The sequence below is a fragment of the Arachis hypogaea genome, chromosome 5 (assembly GCF_003086295.3).
Source record: "Arachis hypogaea cultivar Tifrunner chromosome 5, arahy.Tifrunner.gnm2.J5K5, whole genome shotgun sequence".
NCBI lineage: Eukaryota > Viridiplantae > Streptophyta > Magnoliopsida > Fabales > Fabaceae > Arachis > Arachis hypogaea.
In genome coordinates this window covers 19,266,450-19,279,408 of record NC_092040.1, presented here as the reverse complement: position 1 = coordinate 19,279,408, position 12,959 = coordinate 19,266,450, and the positions used below count along the sequence as shown (strand labels likewise).

Below are 12,959 nucleotides of genomic sequence, written 5' to 3'. Positions count from 1 at the left end.
CCCTTGTTCAGAACAACTGTTCATTCGGAGGAAGTGCCCAAGAAGACCCAAATCAACATTTAACCACCTTCCTAAGAATATGTGACACTGTGAAGTCCAATGGCGTCCACCCAGATGTTTACAGATTGCTCTTGTTCCCCTTTTCACTCAGGGACAAGGCTTCTAAATGGTTGGAGTCTTTCCCAAAGGAGAGTTTAACAGCATGGGAAGATGTAGTGAACAAATTCTTGGCAAGGTTCTACCCTCCTCAAAGGATCAACAGGCTGAGAGCTGAGGTACAAACTTTCAGGCAACAAGATGGTGAGACTCTCTATGAAGCATGGGAGAGGTTTAAGGATTTGACAAGAAGGTGCCCACCAGACATGTTCAATGAATGGGTACAGCTGCATATTTTCTATGGGGGACTCTCGTATGAATCAAAGAAGGCATTAGACCACTCATCCGGGGGATCTTTGAATAAGAAGAAGACTATTGAAGAAGCCATAGATGTCATTGAGGCTGTAGCTGAGAATGACTACTTCTATGCTTCTGAGAGGAGCAACACTCGAGGTGTAATGGAACTGAACCATGTTGATGCACTACTAGCTCAGAACAAGATGATTGCCAAGCAACTAGCTGACCTTACAAAGCAAATGGAGAAGAACCAAGTTGCAGCCGTCACCACACAATCATCAACCCAAGAAGGAGTAAACACAGAGGAAGGAGGTGAATGGGAGCAAGCCAACTATGTTGGTAATTCACCAAGGTAAAATCATGATCCATACTCTAAAACTTACAATCCAGGATGGAAGAACCACCCCAACTTTGGGTGGGGAAACCAACAAGACCAAGGCCAAGATCAGAGACGTCAAAATCACAATCATAACAACCATGCTGTTCACCAACATTCATCACAAAGATCATATCAACAACCACCTAACCACACTCCTCAACACCCATATCAAAACCAGCATGATCACCCTCACTCTTATAACCCAAACCCACCATCATACTTTGAGGATAGACTTTCTAGAATTGAAACCTTACTTGAAGGTTTATGCAAGGAAGTCCAGAACAACAAAGCATTCAAAGATGAGGTGCGAACCAACATCAAGAACCAAGGAGATACCATCAAAAGGTTGGAATCCCAAGTAGGGTATCTATCCCAGCAAATTCCTAAGTCCACTGACAGCTTCCCAAGTGACATAGAGAAGAACCCTAGAGGATAAGCTAAGAAAGTAAGATGGGAAGAATGCAAGGTGATCACCACTAGTGATGAAGTGAGTGTGGGGGAAGCAGTCACACAAGCAAAACATCTTCAAGACAGTCTAGAAGATAAGCATGAGGAGAGAAATCAGGAACCCAACCCTCCACAAAAGGAGAAGCTAAAAGAAGAAGGTCTGAACCCATATGCACCTTTTCCTCAAAGACTAAAAGTGGTGAAGCAAGAAGAATATACTCAAGGTTCCTTGATATGTTTGCATCTCTTCATATAAACATACCATTCATTAAAGCTCTCCAACAGATTCCCTCATACATTAAGTACATAAAAGAGCTACTGACCAGGAAGAGTTCATTGAAAGGTGGGCAAACAATACTGATGAACAAGGAGTGCAGTGCTCTCATTCAACCACAGCTACCTATAAAAAGAAAAGACCCAGGGAGCTTCCACATCCCTTGTGCTATAGGCGAAACAAAAATTGACAAAGGGCTTTGTGACTTGGGAGCAAGCATCAGCTTAATGCCCCTCTCCCTCATGAAGAAGCTCCAAATCAATGAACTAACTCCTACTGATGTAATTATCAGATTGGCTGACAAAACTCAAAAATAGGCAATAGGAGTAGTTGAAAATATGCTGGTGAAGGTTGGAAACTACTATATCCCCACAGACTTTGTTATCCTAGAGATGGAAGAAAGTCATCTCCATCCAATCATCATAGGGAGGCCATTTTTAGCCACTGTTAGGGCACTTATAGATGTGGAATGGGGAGAGCTAATCTTAAGGATACATGATAAGCAACTCACCTTCAATGTCTTCAAATCATGGAAAGAAGCAAGTCAAGAAAACAAAGAATCAAGAGAAGAGCATAATGAAGCATTGAGGTAAGGAACAAGCAGTGAAGCACAAATAACACAATTGAAAACCCCATTGGTTGAAAAGCCATATATTCAGGAAGAACCACATTCAGAGGTAACTCAAAGAGAGCTGAGGCAACCAGAGTTATGCAAAACTAGCAACAAGGATCCCTTAAAGAATCTATAGAAAGCAAGACAGCATCAAGAGAAACAAGGAGGAAAGTACCCAGAAGATGGAGAAACAAGAAGATCCCTACAGAGGATTTCTCTTCAGGAGATGAAGTGATCTCTGGTCACTATCCAACCATCCCACCTCATCTTCCTACCATCCCATCTCAGCTACCTCAAGTGTACACCATCAACAAAATCTTGTCCCTAGAGCATATGGAGCTTATCAACAAGGCCAATGGACATAGGTTCACTGCAAGGGGAGAAGATTTCAAACACTGTCAGCCACCTTGACAAGGACCAAACATCAAGCTAATGACACTAAAGAAGCGCTTCATGGGAGGCAGCCCATGTTCTATGCCTTCTTCTTTTAATTTTTAATAGTAGTAATAAGGCAAATTTCATGGGTTTTTAAATCAATTTTGACAACCAATATAAGGCTTATTTACATGCAGCCTATAGTGCATAATAAGTTTGGTGTTCAAGGCACACCAAGTGGGCTTGAACACACTTTATGAGGTAAAATTATTCCCCAAACTTGTTGCACCATTTGATCACAAACAAGTTTGGTGTATCAACGTTGCATGCATGGGGGGGTTTAGTTGTTGATTGATTTGCATTCATGGAAAGCATTTAGCCATTTAAAAACAAAAGAAAAAAGATATTTTCTGTTAGCTAGCTCACACCTTAAATTTTTCCACCAAAAATTTCAATTAACCAATTGCAATTTTTCTTCGTGTATAGGGAATCAAAAAGGACATTGATGGTACTTGATAGGACAATTAAGGAAGGGAGATTCCGCCACTATACCAAGGAAATCTCACACTTGTCTTCAAGGGGAATATCCTTGGAAGTGTTGCCATGCAACATTGGGAGTTGGATAGCTTTGGGGACCCGAACCAAGACCCTCATAAAATATGATGATCCTTGTGCTCACCTTGTGCCAAACCCCAACCGTTCACTATCAAAATCGTACCATTCATCTACACCTTTCAACTCTCACCACCGGCTTATATAAGGAACCCTCACCACTCTAGCCCTTCTCAACTAGTCATCTAACTCACCTCTCTTCCTTCTCTCAAAACACATTCCTCTAAGGCACATATCGCCTCAAACCAACCGAACTCTATCTTCAAACTCATATCCTTCACCACCTTCACAAACCAATTCTCACTTATGGCATCATCAAGCTTCAAGAGGCAAAAGAGGAAGGAACCAGTGGAGAGCAGTCCCTTCGATGGAGGGAGATTCAAAATAGCCTTCCATGAGCTCGAGTTCGAACGAATAAAGAACAAAAAGATACTGCCTGAGTTAACATTCCAGTTCAACGAAGATGAATGTCCACAAATTCCAGAGAAGATTGAGCAAAGGGGTTGGCAAAAGCTCACCAATCCGGAAACAAGGATTATTACAACTCCTCTACCTCAGCGAAGGCAAAGAAAAAGAGTGGCTCATCAAGTTATAGAAGGACAAAACCAAGAGGAACAAGACCCAACCACTTTGAACATGCATCAACTACAAGAAGCCATAGATAACCTATCCAGGCAATACTTGGAAACCCAAGGGGCACAAAAAGAGCTTCAATTACAGATGATGAGTCACCAAGAGGAATCATTTTCCAATTGGAGAAGTCAGCAGAATGAGTGGCAGAAACAATTGATGGAGCAACAACTAGAACAAGGGGGGCAGTGGGGAGAAGCATTCAATTCAATAAGCCAAAAACAAGATCAACAGCAAGAAGCCATCCAAAGGCTAATCCACATCCAAGCACACCAAGGTGCACACATTCATGATATGCATCGAAGATAAAAAGAGCAAGCAGATATATTCGATGAATACAAAACTTTTTCTGAAGGAGTGTATATGAGCGAGACAGGATATCACATAAACACTCAAGCTAGGATCGGATATCTAGTTGGACAACTACCCATGCTGCATCCAGGAATCACAAAGTATGAGGATGTAAAAGATGAGTGATGAGCAGATAATTTATACGCTTTTTGGCATTATTTTTAGTATGTTTTTAGTATGTTTTAGTTAGTTTTTATTATATTTTTATTAGTTTTTAGTTAAAATTCACTTTTCTGGACTTTACTATGAGTTTGTGTGTTTTTCTATGATTTCAGGTATTTTTTGGCTGAAATTGAGGGACCTGAGCAAAAATCTGATTTAGAGGCTGAAAAGGACTGCAGATGCTGTTGGATTCTGACCTCCCTGCACTCGAAGTGGATTTTCTGGAGCTACAGAAGCCCGATTGGTGCGCTTTCAACTGTGTTGAAAAGTAGACATCCTGGGCTTTCCAGCAATGTATAATCATCCATACTTTGCCCCAGATTTGATGGCCCAAACAGGCGTTCCAAGTCAGCTCAAGAATTTTGGCGTAAAACGCCGGAACTGGCACAAGAATGGGAGTTAAACGCCCAAACTGGCACAAAAGCTGGCGTTTAACTCCAAGAAGAGTCTCTACACGAAAATGCTTCAATGCTCAGCCCAAGCACACACCAAGTGGGCCCGAAAGTGGATTTTTACGTCATTTACTCATCTTTGTAAACCCTAAGCTACAAGTTCTCTACAAATAGGACCTTTTGCTATTGTATTAGACATCTTGGTAGCTATCTTTGAGTACTCTTATGCTATCTTAGATCATGGGGGCTGGCCTCTCGGCCATGCCTAGACCTTGTTCTTATGTATTTTCAACGGTGGAGTTTCTACACACCATAGATTAAGGTGTGGAGCTCTGCTGTACCTCGAGTATTAATGCAATTACTATTGTTCTTCTATTTAATTCAGCTTATTCTTGTTCTAAGATATCACTTGTTCCTCAACTTGATGAATGTGATGATCCGTGATACTCATCATCATTCTCACCTATGAATGTGTGTCTGACAACCACCTCCGTTCTACCTTAGATTGAATGAATATCTCTTGGGTTCCTTAATCAGAATCTTCGTGGTATAAGCTAGAATTGATGGCGGCATTCAAGAGAATCCGGAAGGTCTAAACCTTGTATGTGGTATTCTGAGTAGGATTCAAGGATTGAATGACTGTGACGAGCTTCAAACTCGCGATTGTGGGGCGTTAGTGACAGACGCAAAAGAATCACTGGATTCTATTCCGACATGATCGAGAGCCGACAGCTGAATAGCCGTGCTGTGATAGAGTGCGTTGAACATTTTCACTGAGAGGACGGGACTGTAGCCATTGACAACGGTGATGTCCAACATACAGCTTGCCATGGAAAGGAGTTAGAAGGATTGGATGAAGACAGTAGGAAAGCAGAGAGACGGAAGGGACAAAGCATCTCTATACGCTTATCTGAAATTCTCACCAATGAATTGCATAAGTATCTCTATCTTTATTTTATGCTTTATTCATTTATAACCATTTGAATCTGCCTGACTGAGATTTACAAGATGACCATAGCTTGCTTCGTACCAACAATCTCCGTGGGATCGACCCTTACTCGCGTAAGGTTTATTACTTGGACGACCCAGTGCACTTGCTGGTTAGTTGTGCGAAGTTGTGATAAAGAGTTGAGATTGCAATTGAGCGTACCATGTTGATGGCGCCATTGATGATCACAATTTTGTGCACCAAGTTTTTTGGCGCCGTTGCCGAGGAATTAAATGTCCTAACTACAATTTCGCATTTGTTCCCTGCAATAACAGTGCCAAGTTTTGATCCGGCAACAACACCAAGTTTTTGGCGCCGTTGCTGGGGATTGTTTGAGTTTGGACAACTAACGGTTCATCTTGTTGCTTAGATTAGGTATTTTTCAAAATTTTTAAGAATGAATTCTAGTGTTTCAAGGTGATGTTCTTATCATCACCAAAGCTGATTGATCTTCATCAATTTAGCTCTTGAATGTAATGTTCTGCTGAAGCTTGGCTAGCCATGTGTAATTCCTTTAGACTAAAGCTTTAGACTAACATTGCATGATTCCTGGAATTCTTATTAAAAATTTTGAATCTTTTTATTTTCTTCTCCATATAATTTTCAAAAAATCCAAAAAATTACAAAGTCATAAAAACCAAAAATATTTTATGTTTCTTGTTGAGTCTAGTGTCTCATTTTAAGTTTGGTGTCAATTGCATGCATTCTTTGAATTCAATCATGTGTCTTCATTGATCTTCAAGTTGTTCTTGATGATTTCATTGCTCTGATCTTTAAATTCTCTTGTCTTGAGTGTTTTGTTGTTTCTCATATGCATTCTCAACTTGTTAGTGCTAGATAGTATACAAACTTCTAAGTTTGGTGTCTTGCATGCATTGTTTATTTGATTTTAGTTGTATTTTGATTATTCCTCATCATTAAAAATCCAAAAAAAAAAATTTTAAATTGTGTCTTTTCAAGTCAATAATACAGAGAATTGAAGATTCAGAACATGCAGCAGAGGAATTACATAGAAAAAGCTGGGCGTTCAAAACGCCCAGTGAAGAAGGAAAACTGGCGTTTAAACGCCCAGCCAGGGCGTTTAACGCCCAAAAGGGTAGTATTTTGGGCGTTAAACGCCAGAATGGATACCATTCTGGGCGTTTAACGCCAGGATGGCACAAGAGGGAAGATTTTGTTTTTAATTCAAATTTTTTTCAAGTTTCCATAATTTTTCAAAATTAAATCTTTTTCAAATCATATCTTTTCAATCATATATTTTCAAAATCAATTTCTTTCCATTTTTAAAAATACTTGCTAACAATTAATGATTTGATTCAACATTTCAAGTATGTTGCCTTTTCTGTTGAGAAAGGTTTAATGTCTGAATCATATCTTTTAAATTTCTTGTTAGTTAAGTCATTAATTATAAAAATCAAATCTTTTTAAATTGTTTTTCAATCATATCTTTTTAATCACATCTTTTTCAAAATTGTTTTCAATCATATCTTTTTTATTTCTAATTTCAAAATCTTTTTCAAAAATCACTTTATTTCTTTCTCAATCTTAGTTTTCGAAAATCATCAATCAAATTTTCAAAATTTCTTTTAATTGTTTCAAAATCTTTTACTTTATTTTCGAAAATTCTTCCCCTCTTCTCACATCCTTCTATTTAAGGACTAACACTCCTCCACTATCAACAATTCGAACTCTATCTCTCTTGATAAGTTCGAATTCTTCTTCTTCTACCTCCTCCTTCTATTTTTCTTTTTCTCTGACACCTCAAGGAATCTCTATATTGTGACATAGAGGATTTCATATTTTCTTGTTCTCTTCTCTTTCATATGAGTAGGAGCAAAGACAAAAGCATCCTTGTTGAGGCTGACCCTGAACCTGAAAGGACTTTGAAGCGAAAACTAAGAGAAGTTAAGGCATAACTCTCTGTAGAGGACCTAACAGAAATCTTCAAAGAAGAAGACATGGCAGCCAAAAACAACAACAATGCCAACAATGCAAGGAAGGTGCTGGGTGACTTTACTGCACCTACTCCCGACTTTTATGGGAGAAGCATCTCTATCCCTGCCATTGGAGCAAACAACTTTGAGCTTAAGCCTCAATTAGTTTCTCTAATGCAACAGAATTGCAAGTTCCATGGACTTCCATTGGAAGATCCTCATCAGTTTTTAGCTGAATTCTTGCAAATTTGTGACACTGTCAAGACCAATGGGGTTAACCTTGAGGTCTACAGACTTATGCTATTCCCTTTTGCTGTAAGAGACAGAGCTAGGATATGGTTGGATTCACAACCTGAAGAAAGCCTGAACCCTTGGGAAAAGCTAGTCAATGCCTTCTTGGCAAAGTTCTTTCCACCTCAAAAATTGAGTAAGCTTAGAGTGGAAGTCCAAACCTTCAGACAGAAGGAAGGTGAATCCCTCTATGAAGCTTGGGAAAGATACAAACAATTGATCACAAAGTGTCCTTCTGACATGCTTTCTGAATGGAGCATCATAGGTATCTTCTATGATGGTCTGTCTGAACTGTCCAAGATGTCATTGGATAGCTCTACTGGAGGATCTCTTCATCTGAAGAAGACGCCTGCAGAAGCTCAAGAACTCATCAAAATGGTTGCGAATAACCAATTCATGTACACTTCTGAAAGGAATCCTGTGAACAATGGGACGAATCAGAAGAAAGGAGTTCTTGAGATTGATACTCTGAATGCCATACTGGCTCAGAACAAAATATTGACTCAGCAAGTCAATATGATTTCTCAGAGTCTGTCTGGAATGCAAGCTGCACCAGGCAGTACTAAGGACGCTTCATCTGAAGAAGAAGCTTATGATCCTGAGAACTCTTCAATGGAAGAGGTGAATTACATGGGAGAACCCTATGGAAACACCTATAATCCTTCATGGAGAAATCATCCAAATCTCTCATGGAAGGATCAACAGAGACCTCAACAAGGTTTCAACAACAATAATGGTGGAAGAAATAGGTTTAGCAATGGCAAGCCTTTTCCATCATCTTCTCAGCAACAGACAGAGAATTCTAAGCAAAGCCACTCTGACTTAGCAACCATGGTCTCTGATCTAATAAAAAACACTCAAAGTTTCATGACTGAAACAAGGTCCTCCATTAGAAACTTGGAGGCACAAGTGGGTCAGCTGAGTAAGAAAGTTACTGAACTCCCTCCTAGTACTCTTCCAAGCAATACAGAAGAGAATCCAAAAGGAGAGTGCAAGGCCATCAACATGGCCGAACTTGGAGAGGAGAAAGAGGCAATGAGCGCCATTGAGGAAGGCCTCAATGGACATCCACTGGCCTCTAATGAGTTCCCTAAAGAGGAACCATGGGAATCTGAGGCTCACACTGAGACCATAGAGATTCCATTGGATTTACTTCTGCCATTCATGAGCTCTAATGAGTATTCTTCCTCTGAAGAGGATGAAGATGTCACTGAAGAGCAAGTTGCTAAATACCTTGGAGCAATCATGAAGCTAAATGACAAGTTATTTGGTAATGAGACTTGGGAGGATGAACTCCCTTTGCTCACCAAAGAACTGGATGACTTGACTAGGCAGAGATTACCTCAAAAGAGACAGGACCCTGGGAAGTTCTCAATACCTTGTACAGTAGGCACCATGACCTTCAAGAAGGCTCTGTGTGACCTATGGTCAAGCATAAACCTCATGCCTCTCTCTGTAATGGAGAAGCTAAGGATCTTTGAGGTGCAAGCTGCAAGAATCTCACTAGAGATGGCAGACAATTCAAGAAAACAAGCTTATGGACTTGTAGAGGATGTTCTGGTAAAAGTTGAAGACCATTACATCCCTGCTGATTTCATAGTCCTAGAGACTGGGAAGTGCATGGATGAATCCATCATCCTTGGCAGACCCTTCCTAGCCATAGCAAAGGCTGTGATTGATGTTGGTAGAGGAGAATTGATCATTCAAGTGAATGAAGAATCCTTCGTGTTTAAGGCTCAAGGATATCCCTCTGTAACCATGGAGAGGAAGCATGAAGAGCTTCTCTCAAAACAGAGTCAAACAGAGCCCCCACAGTCAAACTCTAAGTTTGGTGTTGGGAGGCCACAACCAACTTCTAAGTTTGGTGTTGAACCCCCACATTCAAACTCTAAGTTTGGTGTTGGGAGGTTCCAACATTGCTCTGAGTATCTGTGAGGCTCCATGAGAGCCCACTGTCAAGCTACTGACATTAAAGAAGCGCTTGTTGGGAGGCAACCCAATGTTATATTTATCTATTTTCCTTTGTTATTTTATGTTTTCTGTAGGTTGATGATCATGGGAAGTCACAAAATCAATTGAAAAAGCAAAAACAGAATGAAAAACAAAAAGAAAAATAGCACACCCTGGAGGAAATATTTGCTGGCGTTTAAACGCCAGTAAGGGCAGCAAATGGGCGTTTAACGCCCAGTCTGGCACCATTTTGGGCGTTTAACGCCAGAAAGGGGCACCAGACTGGTGTTAAACGCCAAGAAAGGGCAAGAAGGTGGCGTTAAATGCCAGAAATAGGCACCAGCCCGGTGTTTAATGCCAGAATTGGCAGAAAGAGCATTTTTACTCGCCACTTGGTGCAGGAATGAATTTTCCTTGACACCTCAGGATCTGTGGACCCCACAGGATCCCCACCTACCCCACCACTCTCTCTTCTCTTCAACCATTCACCAATTACCTCAACACCTCTTCCCCAAAAACCCCTCACCTATCAAATCCCACTATTCTCTTCACCACTCATATCTATCCTTCATAAAACCCACCTACCTCACCATTCAAATTCAAACCACTTTCCCTCCCAAACCCACCCATCCATGACCGAACCCTACCCCTCTCCCCACCCCTATATAAACCCTTCTTCACTCCTTCATTTTCACACAACCTAAACACTACTTCTCCCCCTTGGCCGAACCACAAAGCCACCTCCATCTCCTCTATTTCTTCTTCTTCTACTCTCTTCTTTCTTCTTTTGCTCGAGGACGAGCAAAACTTCTAAGTTTGGTGTGGTAAAAGCATTGCTTTTTGTTTTTCCATAACCATTTATGGAATCTAAGGCCGGAGAAACCTCTAGAAAGAGGAAAGGGAAGGCAAAAGCTTCCACCTCCGAGTCATGGGAGATGAAGAGATTCATCTCAAGGATGCATCAAGACCACTTCTATGAAGTTGTGGCCATGAAGAAGATGATCCCCGAGGTCCCTTTCAAACTCAAAAAGAGTGAATATCCGGAGATCCGACATGAGATCCGAAGAAGAGGTTGGGAAGTTCTTACCAACCCCATTCAACAAGTCAGAATCTTAATGGTTCAAGAGTTCTATGCCAATGCATGGGTCACCAAGAACCATGATCAAAGTGTGAACCCGGACCCAAAGAATTGGCTTACAATGGTTCGGGGAAAATGTAAGGTTAGCATTCAACTTGCCCATGATGCAAGGAGATGAACACCCTTACACTAGAAGGGTCAACTTTGATCAAAGGTTGGACCAAGTCCTCATAGACATTTGTGAAGAGGGCGCTCAATGGAAGAGAGATTCAAGAGGGAAGCCAGTTCAACTGAGAAGGCATGACCTCAAGCCTGTGGCTAGGGGATGGTTGGAGTTTATCCAACGCTCAATCATTCCCACTAGCAACCGGTCCGAAGTTACTATAGACCGGGCCATCATGATTCATAGCATCATGATTGGAGAGGAAATAGAAGTTCATGAGATTATATCCCAAGAACTTTATAAGGTGGCGGACAAGTCCTCTACCTTGGCAAGGTTAGCCTTCCCTCATCTCATTTGTCACCTCTGTTATTCAGTCGGAATTGACATAGAGGGAGACACCCTCATGGATGAGGACAAGCCCATCACTAAGAAAAGGATGGAGCAAACAAGAGATCTCACTCATCATGAAATCCATGAGATGCCTCAAGGGATGCACTTTCCTCCACAAAACTATTGGGAGCAAATCAACACCTTCCTAGGAGAATTGAGTTCCAACATGGGACAACTAAGGGTGGAGCACCAAGAACATTCCATTCTCCTCCATGAAATTAGAGAAGATCAAAGAGTCATGAGAGAGGAGCAACAAAGGCAAGGAAGAGACATTGAGGAGCTCAAGCACTCCATAAGATCTTCAAGAGGAAGAACAAGCCGCCATCACTAAGGTGGACCCGTTCTTTAATCTCCTTGTTCTTTATTTTCCTTTTTTTTTGAATTTTTATGCTTATGTTCATCATCTATGTTTGTGTCTTATGATCATTAGTGTCTTAATGTCTATGCCTTAAAGTTATGAATGTCCTATGAATCCATCACCTTTCTTAAATGAAAAATGTTCTTAATTGGAAAAGAGAAGAATTGCATGAATTTTGAATTTTATAACAGATTAATTATTTTGATGTGGTGGCAATACTTTAACTTCTGAATGTATGCTTGAATAGTGCATATGTCTTTTGAATTTGTTGTTCATGAATGTTGGCTCTTGAAAGAATGATGAAAAAGGAGACATGTTATTGAGGATCTGAAAAATCATAAAAATGATTCTTGAAGCAAGAAAAAGCAGTGAATTCAAAAAAAAAACGAAAAAAGGGGAAAAGAAAAAGAAAAAAATAAAGTTGTGATCCAAGGCAAAAAGAGTGTGCTTAAGAACCCTGGACACCTCTAATTGGGGACTCTAGAAAAGCTGAGTCACAATCTAAAAAGGTTCACCCAGTTATATGTCTGTGGCATGTATGTATCCGGTGGTAATACTGGAAGATAGAGTGCTTTGGGCCACAGCCAAGACTCATAAAGTAGCTATGTTCAAGAATCATCATACTTAACTAGGAGAATCAATAACACTATCTGGACTCTGAGTTCCTATAGAAGCCCATCATTCTGAATTTCAAAGGATAAAGTGAGATGCCAAAACTGTTCAGAGGCAAAAAGCTAAAAGCCCCGCTCATCTAATTAATACTGATTTTCATAGATGTTTTTGGAATTCATTGCATATTCTCTTCTTTTTATCTTATTTGACCTTCAGTTGCTTGGGGACAAGCAACAATTTAAGTTTGGTGTTGTGATGAGCGGATAATTTATACGCTTTTTGGCATTATTTTTAGTATGTTTTTAGTATGTTTTAGTTAGTTTTTATTATATTTTTATTAGTTTTTAGTTAAAATTCACTTTTCTGGACTTTACTATGAGTTTGTGTGTTTTTCTGTGATTTCAGGTATTTTCTGGCTGAAATTGAGGGACCTGAGCAAAAATCTGATTTAGAGGCTGAAAAGGACTGCAGATGCTGTTGGATTCTGACCTCTCTGCACTCGAAGTAGATTTTCTGGAGCCACAGAAGCCCAATTGGCACGCTCTCAACTGCGTTGAAAAGTAGACA

General features: G+C 40.3%; 2 non-coding genes across 2 annotated transcripts; both read right to left on the bottom strand.

Moving 5' to 3' along the window:
* Positions 1 to 260: 260 nt before the first annotated feature.
* LOC112804808 (small nucleolar RNA R71) lies at positions 261 to 364 on the bottom strand. Its single transcript, XR_003203426.1, has one exon. It is a non-coding gene; the product is annotated as a small nucleolar RNA R71 (small nucleolar RNA).
* Positions 365 to 7,979: 7,615 nt separating this feature from the next.
* LOC112804143 (small nucleolar RNA R71) lies at positions 7,980 to 8,087 on the bottom strand. Its single transcript, XR_003202762.1, has one exon. It is a non-coding gene; the product is annotated as a small nucleolar RNA R71 (small nucleolar RNA).
* Between the last annotated feature and the right edge of the window lie 4,872 nt (positions 8,088 to 12,959).